The following is an 18,621-nucleotide window of genomic DNA, read 5'->3' on the forward strand; positions in this document are numbered from 1 at the left end:
CAAAGAATAGCTGTTCCGGTTGCTTGAAGAATAGTAGCATTTTAACAATGAGCTTCATTACTTGCTATGTTGTGAATAGAACTTTTCAGTCCTTGTTACTGGACAGTATGATAAAGTGTAGAGAGTAAGATTATAAGATATGTTTCTCGCTTTTTTTGGAACTTGCTAAGGTTTCTAGTTTTTTTTTTTTTTTTGTTTCTGACAGCTGTCAACTTTTTAAAGATAACTGTGATAAAATATTGATATCTCTAGAGATTGATATCTAGATAAGGAGGCAAAGTCTACATGGAGTTCATTTTTTTTTGCCTTGTAGTGTGATTAGTGTAAATAACAGTTAATCTGAAACAGATTTTTTGTTACTAACAAAATATGGAGTAAATGCTCTAAGAACTGAGTAGAAGAATTTCAGGAACTTCAAAGAGCTCTCTACAAGATGTGCAGTTATCTCCTTCAAACAGCATTTTTACTGCTTGCATTTCCTGATTAAATATTTTATCATCATTAAATGTGTTACCCCACCCCCTCCCACCAAAAGGAAAGTAGGTTCTGGAAGTACACAAGAAAGCCATACCCTAGTTTTCAAGACAGCAGTGGTTAGCTACTGCTTCTGAGAGGAAAGTATATCAAAAGATGCTGGACACTAAGGAATTTTATACACAGTGTCTAATTTAGTGCAAGAATATTAATGACTATTTCTGGTTGCAGCTACCTGTACACAGCAAAATACAAGCCGACAGTTTTTGAGAATGTTCATATTTAATTTTCTTCAGTAAATGGTTAAAGCAATAATGTGACCTCAAATATGCCTTTTCACTGAGTAGCAATCTGACAGTATACAGGCATATTCCTAGCTTAATTCTGAATAATTCTGCTAGTAAGTTATGTCATGCAAAATTTGTTTCGTTTCAGAGCTGTTTGAATGAAAGACAAAGCAAGAGCTATAAATATATTAGGAGTGCTGGTGGGAGTAAAAGTGGGGGCACAGCGGTAGGGGGGGGGGGTGGAAGGGTGGGGAATGGGTGGGGGAGGAAGAGAGAAGGACAGGCTGAGAAGTGAGCAAGACAAGAGAGAGACAAGGAGAATGCAGCGGCGAGCTGAGTTCTGTGATGACGTCGTGTTGGCACGGTCGAGTGTAGAGTTGGCTCCACGCTATGACCACCAGTGACCAGCATTTAGCGAGCAAACACGAACGAAGGTTGAACGTGATTTGCTTCTGAAACTCTGTTCACAGTGAGTACTACCACAATTATTAGTTTAGTCAATTTTATGTCATTCAGTTTATTCAGCCTCATGTCTGTCAGTTGAATTTTTAATTTCAAACGAAACAGAAATTTTGATTTCCATGGCATTTTTCTCCTTGAATGAATGTGTTTATCATGGTAATGTACTATTAAGCAGTGTTTCCATGTGTGTTGACTGGTAACTTTTGTGAACGTTTGGTGCAGTGGACATGTTCACAGAAATATCTGCATTTTTATTACATGCTTGAACACCGTTTGATTTGAGATACCAGTGCAGTGAAATCTCCATATTTACATCTGCTTAATGTGTGACCTGACATGCTCAACATAGTGATAAAAAAAGGACAGTTAGAAGTGTTGTACCTGTTGTGCAACTGTACCTTGAACTCTGTCCATTGTTTCAGTGCCAAAACTGTTGATTCTACTGCCCTAGCCTCACACAATTAACAGAATCGTAGTTTCTGTGAGGTTTTTTATTGCAGTGTTGTATTGCTACTCTTTAATCATCTTAAGTACAAGGAACAGCTAGATATGGGACAAATCAGTTACAAAATGATATGCTGAGTTTTTTTGGTGATATTATGGGTACATATTTTATAGTTAAATAACATGAAACACTTTAGAATGATAATACAGTGCATGATATTCAGTTTTAATTAAGTTATTAAACGTACATAAGCACCAGAAAATGGACACCGTATGTCCATTGGATTCGTAAAAATACCGTGAAGTTTGAGACTGTTCAAAAGTCCTTTATTATTTATATGTGTCACTTCCTGAGGAATTCCTCTAGGCTGTAGAAGCAGTGGTCAGTCAAATATACCCTCAATGTTACTTTAAGACATGAGGAGTATCTTACCATTTAATTTTTTGGGCTAAACTGCTGCAAAACTTTCTACCATTATGTAATACTTCTCTCTGACCTAGACTAGTGTTTACTTGTTGAGAACTGAAATTTGTTTTTAGCCATGTGTTATAACAATCTCAGAATTGTACATACAAGGCAGGGGAAGAATTTCTGTTTTACTAAATAGTGTGTTACAGAACTTCCCTTTTCATACTCTTTCCACTATTCTTAAAAATTTTTTTTCAGCCCTAAATATTTTACACTGCATTACCCTAAAATATCGAACCCTATTTTAACACAATGGGCAAAAGCAGGCAGTGTGTGTTACAGCAAGTTCTGCGGATTCTCTCTATATAGCGTTTTGTAATTATATTCGTTGGGACTGTTCAGTGTGTATGTCTCATCTAAAATCATCCTGGAGCTAGATTCCAAGGTATTTTGTGATCTTTACTAATCAAATAGTCTTTTCATTCCACTGTATATTTATATCATACTTATTCTTATTTCTTGAGTCACGGAAATTTAGTGCTATAGTTTTGTTTTCATTCGCAATCAGTTTACTTTTGTTAAACCAGTTCTACATATTACTCACAGCACATTTGAAAGTATTGTAGGGTGTTTCTTCATTATTACCACTGCTTAAAATGCTAATGTACCTGCAACTGGATAATATTTTAAGATGAAACTGGTGTCCTGGCGTGCTTTTTTAAAAACTCAGTACAGTAACAAGGGGCCCAGGAGAACTTTTCAGAAATTCAGATGTATTTATGGACAGTGAAAACTGCTTACAAAATGAGGAAGACCATTAGTGTATTTGAAAATTCTGTAGAGGAAAAATGATGCTTTTAGATAATTGCACTGAAGCACCAAAGAAACTGATATAGGATGAGTATTGAAATACAGAGGTATGTAAACAGGCAGAATATGACCCTGCAGTTGGCAACGCCTTTATAAGACAAGTGTCCACTGCAGTTGTTAGATCGGTTACTTCTGCTAGAATGTCAGGTTATCAAGATTTAATTGAGTTTGAACGTGGTGTTACAGTCAGCGTGTGAGTGATGGGACACAGCATCTCTGAGGTAGCGATGAGGTGGGGATTTTCCCATACGACCATTTCACGACTGTACCATGAATATCAGGAATCTGGTAAAACATCAAATCTCCGACATCACTGCGGCTGGAAAAAGATCCTGCAAGAATGGGACCAACGACAACTGAAGAGACTTGTTCAAAATGACAGAAGTACAACCCTTGCGCAAATTGCTGCAGCTTTCAATGGTGGGCCATCAACAAGTGTCAGCATGTGAACCATTCAACGAAACATCATTGATATGGTCTTTCTGAGCCGAAGGCGCATTCATGAACACTTGATAACTGGATAACACAAAGTTTTATGCCTCTCCTGGGCCCATCAACACTGACGTTGGAATGTTGACAGATGTTGCCTTGTCAGATGAGTCTCAAATTGTATCAAGCAGATGGACTTGTATGGGTATGGAGACAGCCTCATGAATCCATGGACTTTGCATGTCAACAAGGGGCTCTTCAAGCTGGTGGAGGCTCCATAATGGTATGGAGTGAGTGCAGTTGGAGTGATATGGGACCGCTGATATGTCTCAATACGACTTCGACAGGTGACAAGTACGTAAGCATCCTGTCTGATCTCCTGTGTCCATTCATGTCGATTATGCATTTCGACAGACTTGGGCAAATCAGTTGGACAATGCGGCACCCCACATGTCCAGAATTGCTACAGAGTGGCTCCAGGAACACTCTTCTGAGTTTAAACACTTCTGCTGACCACCAAACTCCACAGACATGACCATTAATGAGCAAATCTGCGATAGCGATTTATGGACAGCCCTGCGGGATTCATTGTGTCAATTCCCTCCAGCACTATTTCAGACATTTGTCGCGTCATGCCCCATCATGCTGCAGCACTTCTGCATGCTCGCAGGGCCCCTACATGATATTAGGCAGGTTTACCAGTTTCTTTGGCTTTTCAGTATATTTTAAGAATCCTTTGTGTGGTGGGTAAGACAACAGAATCTGCAACCTGTCTGGATGCACCAGAAAAACACCTGCAATAAAAAATTTCGTTTTTTTTAAGAAAAGTGACACTTTCTGAATTTTTAAAGAATACATCAACAGTTGACTAACATAAAAAAAAAACCATGAGGTCAACTTGTATTTGAAAACACACGAATAAATAAGTAACAGGGTAATGTTTTGGCGCAGACCAAATATTTCATTCTGTGAATTTCAACATGCTTAGTCTATAAGTAGCAATCATTCATCTGTCAAACTGGAATCATGCTGTTCAAATAGGACAGTGTTAATGGGATTATATTAACCCTCTGGTACAGTTGTCCACTGCAGCAGACATCAGTTAATATCTCTTCTTTGGTGTTTTTAATCGGTCCTGAGGCTGCAAATGGACAGAGGGCACAGCACCAATAGCAGTGTCCACCGGAGTGGACTGTGTGCATTTGCAGTGACAGGACTGATAAAAAATGCCAAAGAAGCAACATTAACAGCTGTCCACTGCAGTGGACAACTGTACCACAGAGTTAAGTATTAATTCACCAACAGGAAGTTGAAAATATGTCTTGGTATACTGTTAATGCATTTGAGGGTTTTACAAAGTTCTAAAATATAAGATACATGGGCAAAAAATAAAATATAAAAAAATAAAATGACAGTCACAGTAATACTAATATTTTTTAAATGATAATTGGGACTTTTTGTTTGAATGACTGTAGCAAATAACTTGTGAATTGTTACTATATTTTATGAAAATACATTCTACATTATACTCTGCAAACCACCATGAGGAGCATGGCAAAGGGTTGGTCCCATTGAACCACTTATTAGGGTTTCTTTCTGTTCCATTCACTTAAGGAGCACAGGAAGAATAATTGTTTGAATGCATCTGTGTGTGCAGTAATTATTCTAATCTTATCCTTGTGGTCCCTATGTGAGCGATACATAGGGGGTTGTAGTAATTTAAAGCTGGTTCTTGAAATGTTTAATAGGCTTTTTCAGGGTAGTTTATGTCTATCTTCAAGAGTCTTTCAGGTCAGTTCCTTCAGTATCTCTATAACACTCTCCCATGGAGTAAACAAATCTGTGACCATTCGTGCTGCCCTTCTCTGTATACGTTCAATATCCCTTGTTAGTCCTATCTGGTACAGGTCCCACACATGTGAGCAATATTCTAGAACCAGTCACATGAGCGATTTGTAAGCAATCTCCTTTGTAGACTGATTTCCCTTTCCCGATATTCTACCAATAAAACATTCCAGTTTATATCCCTACTAAGTATTGCACCAGGTATTTGGTTGAGTTAGCTGATTCCAGCAGTGGCTCACTGATATTATGGTCATAGGATACTACATAGTTTCATTTTGTGAAGTGCAAAATTTTACATTTCTGAACATTTAGAGCAAGTTGCCAATCTCTGCGCCACATTGAAATCTGAATAATTATGCAGTTTCTTTCAGATAATAGTTCCTTATAAATAACTGCTTCATCTGCAAAAAGCCTGATGTTACTATTAATATTGTCTGCAAGATCATTAATATGCAACATGAACAGCAAGGGTCCCAACACACTTCCCGGGGTCACACCAGAAATTACTTCTACATCTGACAATGACTCTCCACCCAGGATAACATGCTGTGTCCTCCCTAACGAAAAGTCCTCAGTCCATTCACAAATTTCACTTGGTACCCTATATGATCATACTTTTGACAATAAGTATAGGTGTGGCACTGACTCAAATGCTTTTTGGAAATCAAGAAATACTGCATCTGCCTGGTTGCCTTGATCCACAGCTCTCAGTATGTCATGTGAGAAAAGTGTGAGCTGGGTTTCACATGACTGATGGTTTCGAAATCCTTGCTGGTTGGCACTGAGGAGGTCATTCTGTTCAAGATACCTCATTATGTTTGAACTCAGAATATGTTCTAAAATTCTACAACAAATCAATGTCAAGGATATTGGATGGTAGTTTTGTGGATCACTTCTATTACCCTTCTTGGTTTTTTGTTTGACAAATCTACAATACATTATATGTAGAAGAGGAGCTAACTCAGCTGGAAAGTAATTATAGAATCTAACATGGATTTCATCAGGGTCTGGAGCTTTGTTCAGTTTTAATGATTTCAGCTGTTTCTCAACACCATTGACACTAATATTTATTTCATTCATCTTTTCAGTGGTACGAGGATTGAATTGGGGCAATTCTCCTGGGGGAGCATTTGAAAATAGAGTTAAGCAGTTCAGCTTTTGCTTTGGTACCATAATTTCAGTTCCTGTCTCATTCGCTAGGGACTGGACACTAACTTTGGTGCCACTGACAACCTTTACATACAAACAGAATTTCTTTGAGTTCTGTGAAAGATCATTTGACAATATTCTGTTCTGGTAGTCATTGATGGCATCATTCATTACTCTCCTGACAGTGTGGTTGGGGAACTTATGTACAAGTGACCTGGAGTTTTCTCTAAAGTTTTCAAACCACATTTTCAGATTTATGAATTTATGAATTTAGTATTGTAGCCTAATGTTTTTTCAAGTAGAAAGCAACACATATTTTACAATGGTTTTGTGCAAGACTGATTGTAAAATGCAGAAAAGTTTCAGCATTCACATTCAATTTTAAAATTCGGTTGAGGACTTTCAAAGCACAGTCTGACAAAACTGTGAATTTGTCTCACACTTTAGTTTAGTTATTTGCATATTTTATCCTTTTAAATGTAAATACTTTTTTTGACCAATTCCACATCTATAAGGGCAATTTCATTTGGGCTCTATGGAAGGTGCATTAACATGTCTGTTCTTATTTTGTAAATAATTATTGTGTATTCTTTTTTTCCAACACGTTACACATCCCAGAGGATATCCTCACTAGGGATAAATTGGAATGGAAAGTAAAGCTAATCTAGTCTATCCATAATTGCAACATGTCTCTATGGTGTGGAATGAGTCGGCATTACAATTGTATTACACTAGCTGAGGGAAAAATGTGGCAACATGCTGACCATTTACATGACTGCACACACACACACACACACACACACACACACACACACACACACACACATTATCATTACCCATCCATAAATTCTTCTGTGGAGTAAGATGAGTTGTCAAACAGTTATGATTTCAGTTTGTGTTTGTAGCTCATTTCATTGTCATTAAATTCTTTACCTCACTGGGTAGGTGGTCAAAGTTTTTGTGTCTGCATGCCTCAATTCTTTCTGTGCCACACTAAGACTGAGTGGTGGATAGCATAAATCATATTTAGTTTCAGTATTACATTTCCAAATATTACTCTTGTTTTTGAACTGTAATTGTTTGCAGAGAACAAATTTCGTAATAGAACAAATATACTGTATGGCTGTTGCATGTGTGCCCAAATTTTTAAAGAGCTGTCTACAAAGGTTCGATATTAGACACTTCATGTTTTCCTTATTACACAATTCCATGTAACCAAAATGTTCTTTTACAGTAATGACTCACAACAGAACATGGTGCGATGTGACATTAGTGAATGAAAATGGGAGGAGCAAGTCAACTTTGACATTTTCGTCTCCAAAATCTCATATTTGTGACACAAAAGTTGCAGAGCTTAGATGTTTAAGATGATATAAAACCTGTAACGTTTAGTTCAGATAGTTATATGCTTAAGAATTTTGAATATTTCATTTATCCAGTAGCGTAGTCTGGCCTTTTGAGGTCCATCTTAATTTGATATAAGAAAAAAGTACAATGGTTGGACATGTTGAAGTGGGAGTAATGATCTTGATTATTATCACATTTTATTTATCTCTGAAGTTTTTCATCATTCTGGGATTTATGGGATGCAATGGATGTACATCTGTTGAATAATCCTTGAGACAACTGGATAGTTTGTGTAAAATAATGCTATTCCATTTTTATTCTAATACTGACTAGTTGTTCAAAATACACACATTAAAAAAAGTTTTGCATCACCCCGGTTCCCAGAACTTCTGAAGACAGACGTTGACTGTGGATATTGTATCACCGACACAGTCCCTTTGACTGTTCAGAGAGGTCACTAAACTTGCCAAAAGATGTAAACAACCATGTATGAGCAGTGCCTATTAGACGGAAGGGGTCTGACAGCCGATCAGTTCCAGTCATTCCACCAGGAAGGAGATACACGGCTCGTGTTGTCTGTGGTTCGACTATGCCTAGACAGTCAATACCGTGCTTAGATTGCGTCTGCATTGTTACTTTGTGCCAGGAAGGGCTCTCAAGAAGGGAACTGTCCAGGCATCTTGAAGTGGACCACAGCGATGTTGTTTGCACATGGAGGAGATACAGAGGGACAGGAACTGTCGATACATGCCTTGCCCAGGCCACCTGAGGGCTACTACTGTAGTGGATGACCAACACCTACAGATTATGACTCTGAGGAACCCTGGAAGCAACACCACCATGTTGAATAATGTGTTTTGTGCAGCCACAGGACGTCGTGTTACAACTGAAACTGTGTGCAATAGGCTATATGATGCGTAACTTCACTCCTGACGTCCATGATGATGTCCATCTTTGCAACCATGACACCATGCAGTGCGGTACAGGTGGGCCCAACAACATGCCAAATGGACTGCTCAGGACTGGCATCATGTTCTATTCACTGCTGAGTGTCGCACATGTCTTCAACCAGACAACTGTCGGAGACATGTTTGGAGGCAACCTGGTCATTCCAAACGCCTTAGACACACTGTCCAGCAAGTGCAGCTAGGTGGAGGTTCCCTGCTGTTTTGGGGTGGCATTATGTGGAGCTGACATACACCACTGGTGGTCATGGAAGGTGCCGTAACAGCTGTACGATTTGTAAAAGCCATCCTCCTACCGATATTGCAATCCTTTCGGCAGCACATTGGCAAGGCATTTGTCCTCGTGGACAACAGTTCGTGCCCCCATCATGCACATCTTGTGAATGACTTCCTTCCGGATAATGACATCGCTCAACTAGAATGGCCAGCATGTTCTCCAGACATGAACCCTATCGACCATGCCTGGGATAGATTGAAAAGGGCTGTTTATGGATGACGTGACCCACCAACTACTCTGAGGGATCTACGCCGAATCGCCATTGAGGAGTGGGACAATCTGGACCAACAGTGCCTTGATGAACTTGTGGATAGTGTGCCACGATGAATACAGGCATGCATCAATGCAAGAGGACGTGCTACTGGGTATTAGAGGTACCGGTGTGTACAGCCATGTGGACCACCACGTCTGAAGGTCTCGCTGTATGGTGGTACAACATGCAATGTGTAATTTTCATGAGCAATAAAAAGGGCAGAAATGATGTATATGTTGATCTCTATTCAAATTTTCTGTACAGGTTCTGGAACTCTCAGAACCAAGGTGATGCAAAACATTTTTTTATGTGTGTATATGGCCTCTCTCAAAACTGTCATTGTTATAGGTGTGCATGATAGTTGTATCTCAGTTATGACATTTACTTGATCCTGTGACTGATTGAACATCTCTTGGTTGGCGTGTTCTTAAAAATGAATATGCAGAAATGAGAGATTTTTCATGACTTTGTTTATAATGTCATTCTTTATACAGCCTTGATGAAATTAGCATGTCATGTGTCAAGGAACTCTCATGGGGATATGTGTGATGGTAGAATTTCCTGGCGTGTACCACTGATGTAAAGCACTCGGATTTCCAACTGGGTGGCAATGTCAAGATACTGTGATATTTCAACAAGAGTCAGACTTGTCATCTTCTGGACTTCACCAGAAGATGTGGAGAATGACACTTACCAACACCACAGTATCTGAACACTGTCACCCATTTGAAAACCCTCTCATGCAGATAGCTTGTTCCACTGCTAAAGATGTTTGCCTGTTGCAGATTTTGATTCTTGAAATTTATGAAGTACGTGGGCTGCATTTAAAAGGATCATCCCAGCTAGTGACTTACTGTAGTTGTTATAATTTTCCACTGATATCAATATAATGTGGGCCATGTCATCTGGTTTACATACATTCATTTTCTCAGCGAAAATACTGCTGAATAGTGACTACATGTGTGAGTAATTTTAAAATATATTTACATCTCATTGGGATACTAGGTTGCTCAAAGACATGTCTACAAGAGGCCTGAGGGTGCATCATAGATACAATCTTGTTTATAGTTTCACTTCTTCTCTGGCCTGAAGATAGTCCCCTTTTAGGTCACTTTTCAAAGATGAACAACAGGAAGAATGGCAATGTGCCATAATGTACTATAGACTACTTGAACAAAATACTGCACCCAGTAGCTGAAAGGAAGCACAGATCACACTGTCAACAAGAAGGGTAGCTGAAGCGATGTGTAAGACTGCTGTCCAAATACTTGACATCCATCAGTGGCAGAATCCTATAACATATTCTGAGCTCAAATGTAAGTAGATATCTCAAATAAATGGCCTGCTCCATGCCAGTCAGCATGGACTCTGAAAGCACCAGTAATTGTGAAATCCAGTTCACAGTTTTCTCACATGATGCCTTCAGTAATAGATCGAGGTAATTAGATGCAGTATTTATTTACTCCCAAAAATTATTTAACTCAGTACCATTCCAACACTTATTAATGAAAGTGTTAAACAACATTTGTGTTTGAATTGAGGTGTTCCTGGTAGGCTGTATGCATCATGTTATCTTGGACAGCGAGTCATCGACAGATGTAGAAGTAGCTTAAGGCTTGACTCAAGGAATTATGTTGGGGACCCTTCTGTTCTTGTCACTTATTAATGACTTGACAGACAGTATTAATAACGTCCTCAGAGTTTTTGCAGGAGATACTATTAATTACAATGAAATACTAGCTGAAAAAAATTGTAGGATGATCTTTATAAGATTGCATAGTAGTGCAAAGACTGACAAATTCCTTTAAATAACCAGAACTGCAAAATTGCACTCTTGAAAAGTACAAAAATGTAATACTGATACGCTAAGGAAAGTTCTAGCAGAATGTAAATAATCGAAAGATAAAGGAGACCTTTCAGTCAACAGGTGCACAAGAAACAATGAGAACTTTGCCAACAAACCCTGCAGAGAGCTTGTACACTCACAAACACACACACACACACACACACACACACACACACACACACACACACACACACACACGTGACACCTGTTTTTTTTGTGTGTGTGTGTGTGTGTGTGTGTGTGTGTGTGTGTGTGTGTGTGTGTGTGTGTATGTAGGTGTGCATGCGTGCACTTACACTGTTTGTCCATTTTTTCTGTGCCTGTCAATGACTCAAAGCTTCCATTAATCGGTGAGATATCACCTTTACTCCTAAATTATTTAGAAACATAGTAAATGGTACTCCATGACTACAACATTGATAAGTCAGAGTTGAAATCAGTTGACTCATACAAATATGTGAGGTTCTGTGTTTTTCCACAAGTTTAATAAACAGAACAGATACACATAACAGAGATTTTATTCATCAATAATGTATTCTCCTTTATTATTTACAACAATCTGCCAATGCTGTAGTAACTTGTTGATTCTGTAACTGTAGAAAATCCCATGATTTCGAGGTGAAGAACTCCTCAACACAGGTTTGGAGCACATTCTCATCAGGAAATGAAGTTCCTTGAAGGTTGTTTGACAGAGAGCATGAAAGATGAAAATCTGAGGGCATGAGATCAGGTGCATAAGGTGGTTGTGGAATAACTTTGCAACCCAACTCCTCTATAGTGTCTTTTGTTAGTCTATCAGAATGCGGGTGGGCATTATTGTGGAGTAGCATCACTTTGTGCAGTCTTCATGGTTGTTGTTCTTAGATTGTGTCTGCAAGATGTCACTGTTGTTAACAATAAGTGTTAGCTGTGATGGTTACACCTTAGGGAAGCAATTTTTAGTACACCCCCAGATGCACAACATTATCTTTTGTGGATGTGTGCAAGTTTTTGTACACACAGGCTCTAGTTTGTTTGCACTGGGCCATTCCTTTCATTCCTTATGTTAACATAAAGGAACAGTTTCTTGTCACTGGTAATGATACAGGATGGGAATGGTTGGCATTGATCACGAGCCAATTGATGACGACCAAGCAGAGATGCACATATGGCTACTCTCCATGCATTAGAGCATGTGGTACCAACACACCCAATTTTTTTAACCTTCCCCATTGCTTGCAATTGTTGCATGAAGGTGGAATGATCACAGCTCATCACATTTGTCAGTTCTTGAGTACACTGACATGGATCATTGTGGATTAACGCATTTAAGCAATCTTTATCAATCCATGAAGGTCTTCGTGAATGTGGAAAGTCGCTAATGTCAAAATGATCCTTTTTAAAACAAGAAAACTATTTTCTTGCCTTGATCTGTCTAATGATATTATGCCCATACATGGAACAAATGTTTCTTGCTTCCTCTGCTGCTGTCACCCCTCTGTTGAACTCAAACAGAAGAATATGTCAGAAATGTTCTGAGTTCCCAGTTGGCACTCCCATTTTATAGCACCCACAGCTCCACTCACTACTTCCAAATGACAATATGCAAACTCAAATAGCAACAGTGAACAACAAATAAAAAATGACAATTGACAATTAAAGCCATAGCAACCAGAATACCAACATGCAAAACAGGAATACTACAAACTTATTCACCAACCTAACACAAAGATGGATAGGATAAATGGTCACAGGTTTGTTAGATTCATGGGGTAGTGTTAGGGAAATGCTGAAAAACCAGAATTGGTAATCATGTGCAGACAGACATCAGCTATCCCTCAAAAGCCTACTAAAAAGTTTCAGGAACCATTACTGTGTACAGAATCTATGAATATTCTGCAACCCCCTGTTTATTGCTCCTATAGGAATTGTGAAGATGAGATTAGACTAATTATAAGCAGGACCATTTAAGCAGACATTCTTCCCACTTTCCATAAGTGAATGAACAGAACAAAACCCTAGTAGGTGTCCACTGCCATGCACTTCACAAAATGAAGTATAATTGTTGGAACTAAAATCCAGCAAATGAGTTGGGACTGTAACATACATTTGGGTTTACTCAAAAACTGTGTTTAGGATCATAGTGGAGCATGGTGTAACAGTCATCCTGTGATTATAACTTAGTTGTTTCTAAAGTGTAAGGGACAGCTATTTTCAGACACTGGTGAACAGTCTAATTTTGGGGAACAAATTCACAGTGGAATATCCCTTTGATGCCGAGATAAACAAATATGATGAGATAAGCACCAGCATGAGAAAGTCTTCTGGCCCTTATCATTTTACTTCCTTCAGTCACAGCACTGAAGTCTTCCCTAGGCTAATTTCTGGGTAGTACCCCTAATACAATGTCCTCTTGCCTACAGCGATGTTTTCTGGCACAACTTGATGTGATAAAATTACACAGAGCTGACCAGTACATACTGATGCTAGGTGAAATCCCAGTGCTACCATTAGGCACATACAGGTTGCGGCATGGAAACTTCCTTATTTTAAAAAAAATCATAAAACAGAAAGTATTGGAGATATCAGTTTAATTTAATTTTCTGCATGTAGAGATACATTTAAAGATTTGTTTCATAAGGTTTTGAAAAAGATATCCCATTCTGCTCATAAAGTCAAAATCAGATGTTTCATTCCACTTTGTTCTGCATATCTCTGTCTGTGTTGGCAATAGCAGCACAAATATTGTTTCACATCTCATCCAGGGCTAGTGTGTGGTTGGTATACACTGAGGATTTAAGATAGCCCCATAAGAAAAAGTCCATTAATATATGGAGTGTGGCACAATTTTTAACTTAATTGTTTCTGTGTAATAGCCTAATCTTGTCTTTGTGGGTCCTACAGGTGTGATACATAGAAGGCTGTGTATTTTCCTAGGTTTCACATTCCATACTGGTTCTTGAAACTCTGTGGGTAGGCTTTCATAGGATAGTTGACATCTTCTATCTTAAAGTGTCATCCAGTTCACAGTTTTCAAGATTTATATGAACCCTGTTGTGGGTCAAACAGAATTATATGACCATTCATACAGCACTTTTTTTTATACCATCAGTATCACCTGTTAGTCCTATTTGGTACAGGTACCACACATTTGAGTGGTATTCTAAGATGGGATGTAGTAGAGTGCTCTGTAAGTAATCTTCTTTGTAAGTAGACTGAACTTCCCCAGTTTACTGTCAGTGAAGGAGAGTCTGACATGTGCTTTACTTATAGCTGAAGCTATGTGATCCTTCTGCTTCAAATCCATGCAGACAGAACACCTTGGTATTTGTATGAGTTTACTGATCACAGTTGTGACTTACTGATAATGTGGTCATAGGGTATTATGTTTTTGCATTTGGGAAGTGCACAAATTTATGTTACTGAACATTTAAAGTAAGCTGTCAAATTATGAAACAAGGGCTTGTAGGTTATTGGTCAATGGCTGGGATTATATCAGAATTTTTCCTTTCTGTATTCTCAGTTTGTTGTTGTAAATGCATCTTTCAGGATGGACAAGTTTTCCATTACATGGCATTTACACAAAAGAAGTTTTAAAAGCCAAATAGATGGATACAAACATAATAAAAAAAGAAACAACATTTTGTTGTAAAGTGAAATAGAGTCTTGAGACTACATTTCAACATTTTTGTTATAAGCAGACAACATGCTTTGTATCCCTTTATTGAAGAATAATAACACATGTAATGACAGCCAAGTGATAACAGGTTGTGTGACAGTGCCATTCTCCTGTCATATCTTACCAGCAAAGGAGCTTTCAGTGTAAAACATGAAAAAAAGATAAGACATGGTTGTAGCTGTATGTGGGCCTGTTTCCCAGTGGAGGTTTCTCATGAGTTATTTCATTGAAATGATCATAAATGGCCAAATGTAGTTTTGGATAAAAACAATGATAATCTCTAAACAAGGCACATGGCTCATTTGGAATTGCAGAAAGCAATTGGGATAGATAGGGTGATAGAGATAGCAGTTGTCATTGATTGTTGCACTTCATTCCCAAAAGTCAATCAATAATGCACTTTACATGTCATTAAACATCCTTCTCAGTAACTTTCAAGTGACTGTTCATCGATTTATTCTGTCACACATCATGTTCGATCAATCCTATCATTAAGGTGAACATTTAGGAATGTGGAACAAACCAAGTTATACATTAACAGTTAGAAGCAACCACTGCTGACCTCCTTGGAAACTATACCAACAACAGATTATGACTAGCACTAATCTACACAAACTGGTAATTATAGTAATGACTTCTAGTATTACTGTATATAGGCTGAACCAGAACTCCATTGACAAACTTTCAAAGGTGGTAGTATGGACTGTTGTTGTGGTCTTAAGTCCAGAGACTAGTTTGGTGCAGCTCTCCATGCTACTCTATCCTGTGCAAGCTTCTTCATCTCCCAGTACCTACTGCAACTGACATCATTTTGAATCTGCTTAGTGTATTCATCTATTCATCTCCCTTGCAATTTTTACCCTACAGGAGCCCTCCAATACTAAATTGGTAATCCCTTGATGCCTCAGAACATGTCCTACCAACTGATCCCTTCTTCTAGTCAAGTTGTGCCACAAATTCCTCTCCTCCCCAGTTCAATTCAGTACCTCCTCATTAGTTACATGATCTACTCATCTAATCTTCAGCATTCTTCTGTAGCACCACATTCTTGTTTAAACTATTTATCATCCATGTTTCACTTCAATACGCGACTACACTCCATACAAATACTTTCGGTAAGGGTTTCCTGACACTTAAATCTATACTCAATGCTAACGAACTTTTCTTCTTCAGAAATGCTTTCCTTGCCATTGCCAGCCTACATTTTATATCCTCTCTACTTTGACCATCGTTAGTTATTTTTCTCCCCAAATAGCAAAATTCATTTACTGCTTCAATTGCGTCATTTCATAATCTAATTCCCTCAGCAACACCTAACTTAATTAAACTACATACCATTATCCTCATTTTGCTTTTGTTGATGTTCATCTTATATCCTCCTTTCAAGACACTGTCCATTCTGTTCAACTGCTGTTCCAAGTCCTTTCCTGTCTCTTGACAGAATTACAATGTCATTAGAAAACCTCAAAGTTTTTATTACTTGTCCATGGATTTTAACTCCTACTCCAAATTTTTCTTTTGTTTCCTTTACTGCTTGCTCAATATATAGATTGAATAACATCGGGAATAGGCTACAACCCTGTCTCACTCCATTCCCAACCACTGCTTCCCTTTCATGGCTCTTGACTCTTACAACTGCCATCTCATTTCTGTACAAATTGTAAATAGCGTTTCACTCTCTGTATTTGATCCCTGCCATCTTCAGAATTTGAAAGAGAGTATTCCAGTCAACATTGTCAAAAGCTTTCTCTAAATCTACGAATACCACAAATGTAGGTTTGCCTTTCCTTAATCTATCTTCTAAGATTAGTCATAGGGTCAATATTGCCTCATGTGTTCCAGCATTTCTATGGAATCCACACTGATCTTCCCCAAGGTTGGCTTCTGCCAGATTTTCCATTCATCTGTAAAGAATTTGTGCTATTATTTTGCATGTGACTTATTAATCTGATAGTTCGATAATTTTCAAATCAGTCAATACCTGCTTTCTTTGGAATTGGAATTATTATATTCTTCTTGAAGTCTCAGGGTATTTCGCCTGTCTCATACATCTTGCTCACCAGATGGTAGAGTTTTGTCATGGCTGGCTCTCTCAAGGCTATTAGTAGTTCTAATGGAATGTTGTCTACTCCTGGGACCTTGTTTTGGCTTAGGTCTTTCAGTGCTCTGTCAGAGTCTTCAGGACTAAAACAAGAAAACAAGAAAAAAATGTTTAGTAAACATGGGCTCCAAAGTGAATACCTTAAGCATTATAAGCACTTGCCCATCTTCGATACTGTGACACACATCTCTTCTACTGCAAGCTCTTAGCTTTCCATATTTTGGGAGGAGGTAGTGTGTACCAAAGTATGACAAAAATGTACAGTAAACACAAACTCTGAAATGCATACCTTAAGGGCTATGAGTGTTCATGTCTTACAGTATTTAAAGCAATAGACAACATTTCTTTTACTACCAATAATTACATAGGTGCCCAAGTCATCTTGCAAGGGCCATCAGTGTTTTGCAGTTGTAATGCACCTCTTTCTCCAGGGGACAAATATTAATTATTATCAGTAGTAGTATATTAAGCTACAAATTATCATTTTAAACCTGTGTGATCTCCCTGGTGTGTCTAGTCAACCACAGGTCCCCGTCATGCTATTTGCTCTAACAACAGAGTTCATGCAGGGTTGAAGACATGGAGAAAGAAAGGTATCATCACAATTTGAATTTAGAGTAATATAACTTTCTTACCTTTATCGGTCGTTGTTGCATGCTCGTGGTCCAGTGATGAATCTCGCCATCTGCTGTTTTTTAAATCAATTTGAGGTCCAGGGTGTGTATTCTGCTGCACAAGAACTGACACATATTTAAACTTCCAACTTTTATTTTATGAATGCTGATTGTGACGAAATTCAATAATTTTCAATGTAACAGCTTTTCCAATCAATCATTTCATTCCCTCTATCCTTGACCTTCTCAAAGCAAGCGTATACAAGACGTCTAAACACCAACCGCCCATTATCTCTACACCTGCCAACAACTGGGTCCTGTTCACAGAGCTTATAAACTGTGTAGTACTGCCAACCTGGGTTACACATTGCATGTATACATATATGAAAAACATAGTATGAAAAATGAAAAGTGTTTATAATATAGTTCTATGGCAATATACCTCATGATTGTCCTCAGATTAACAGTTTTGTAACAAAATAATAATATTTCACTTTACGTTTGCGTAGTTAAAGTTCACTTGTTCCTTCAAGTTGATTGACGGCACCGCGCACCTCGCCAGCCGGGGTATCGGTAGTTTCAGTAGTCCGTTACATTACACAGTGCAGTTTTGAACTTCACTCTCACTAGCAAGGATATGAATGAACACGGTAATAGCTGGGTCACCGTTGCTCTTGTACGTGGACCAAAAGTCGATAAAGTAAAAAGGCTAGATAATTTCAATTCATGTGATGTCATCGCTTATCCGACATTTCAGATTTGTGAAGCTTACAACAGAGACAAGGGTTCATTGTATTACATGTCGACTATGCCTTTGGTTCTCAGGACCAGGAATCATCGTAAAATAAATGAATCGGAATCTATCTCAGTGTGGGTGAAAGGTGTTGACAACTGTAAAAAGATTGCACTCGTTGGTGATCAGACTCATTATTATAGAAGAGATGTGTTTTACAGTAGCAGAGATGAACAGCTGCTCATAACTCTTAAGACATGCAATTTACAGCCCATGCTTACTGCATATTTACCTCATTTCAGGGCATCATCCTAGGAAGTCCATTCTGTCTGACATATTGCCCACCACACCTCGAATAGCTTTTTGGCAGACCCACCCACAACCCATCAACCTAAATCTCTGCAATATCCTGATAAGACCCTATGCTCCTTTTGCACCCATTTCCCTACAGTGTGGCC

At 38.4% G+C, this 18,621-nt stretch overlaps 1 protein-coding gene across 2 annotated transcripts in view; it reads left to right on the forward strand.

Moving 5' to 3' along the window:
- Positions 1–1,070: 1,070 nt before the first annotated feature.
- The window catches only part of LOC126428239 (plectin), a 213,286-nt gene continuing 195,735 nt past the window's right edge, over positions 1,071–18,621 (forward strand). For both annotated transcript variants that reach the window (XM_050090154.1, XM_050090155.1), the window contains exon 1: positions 1,071–1,230. The gene's annotated coding sequence lies outside the window, so the exon portion shown is untranslated. The remainder of the gene's footprint in view (positions 1,231–18,621) is intronic.

This window comes from Schistocerca serialis, chromosome 12 (genome assembly GCF_023864345.2).
Source record: "Schistocerca serialis cubense isolate TAMUIC-IGC-003099 chromosome 12, iqSchSeri2.2, whole genome shotgun sequence".
NCBI lineage: Eukaryota > Metazoa > Arthropoda > Insecta > Orthoptera > Acrididae > Schistocerca > Schistocerca serialis.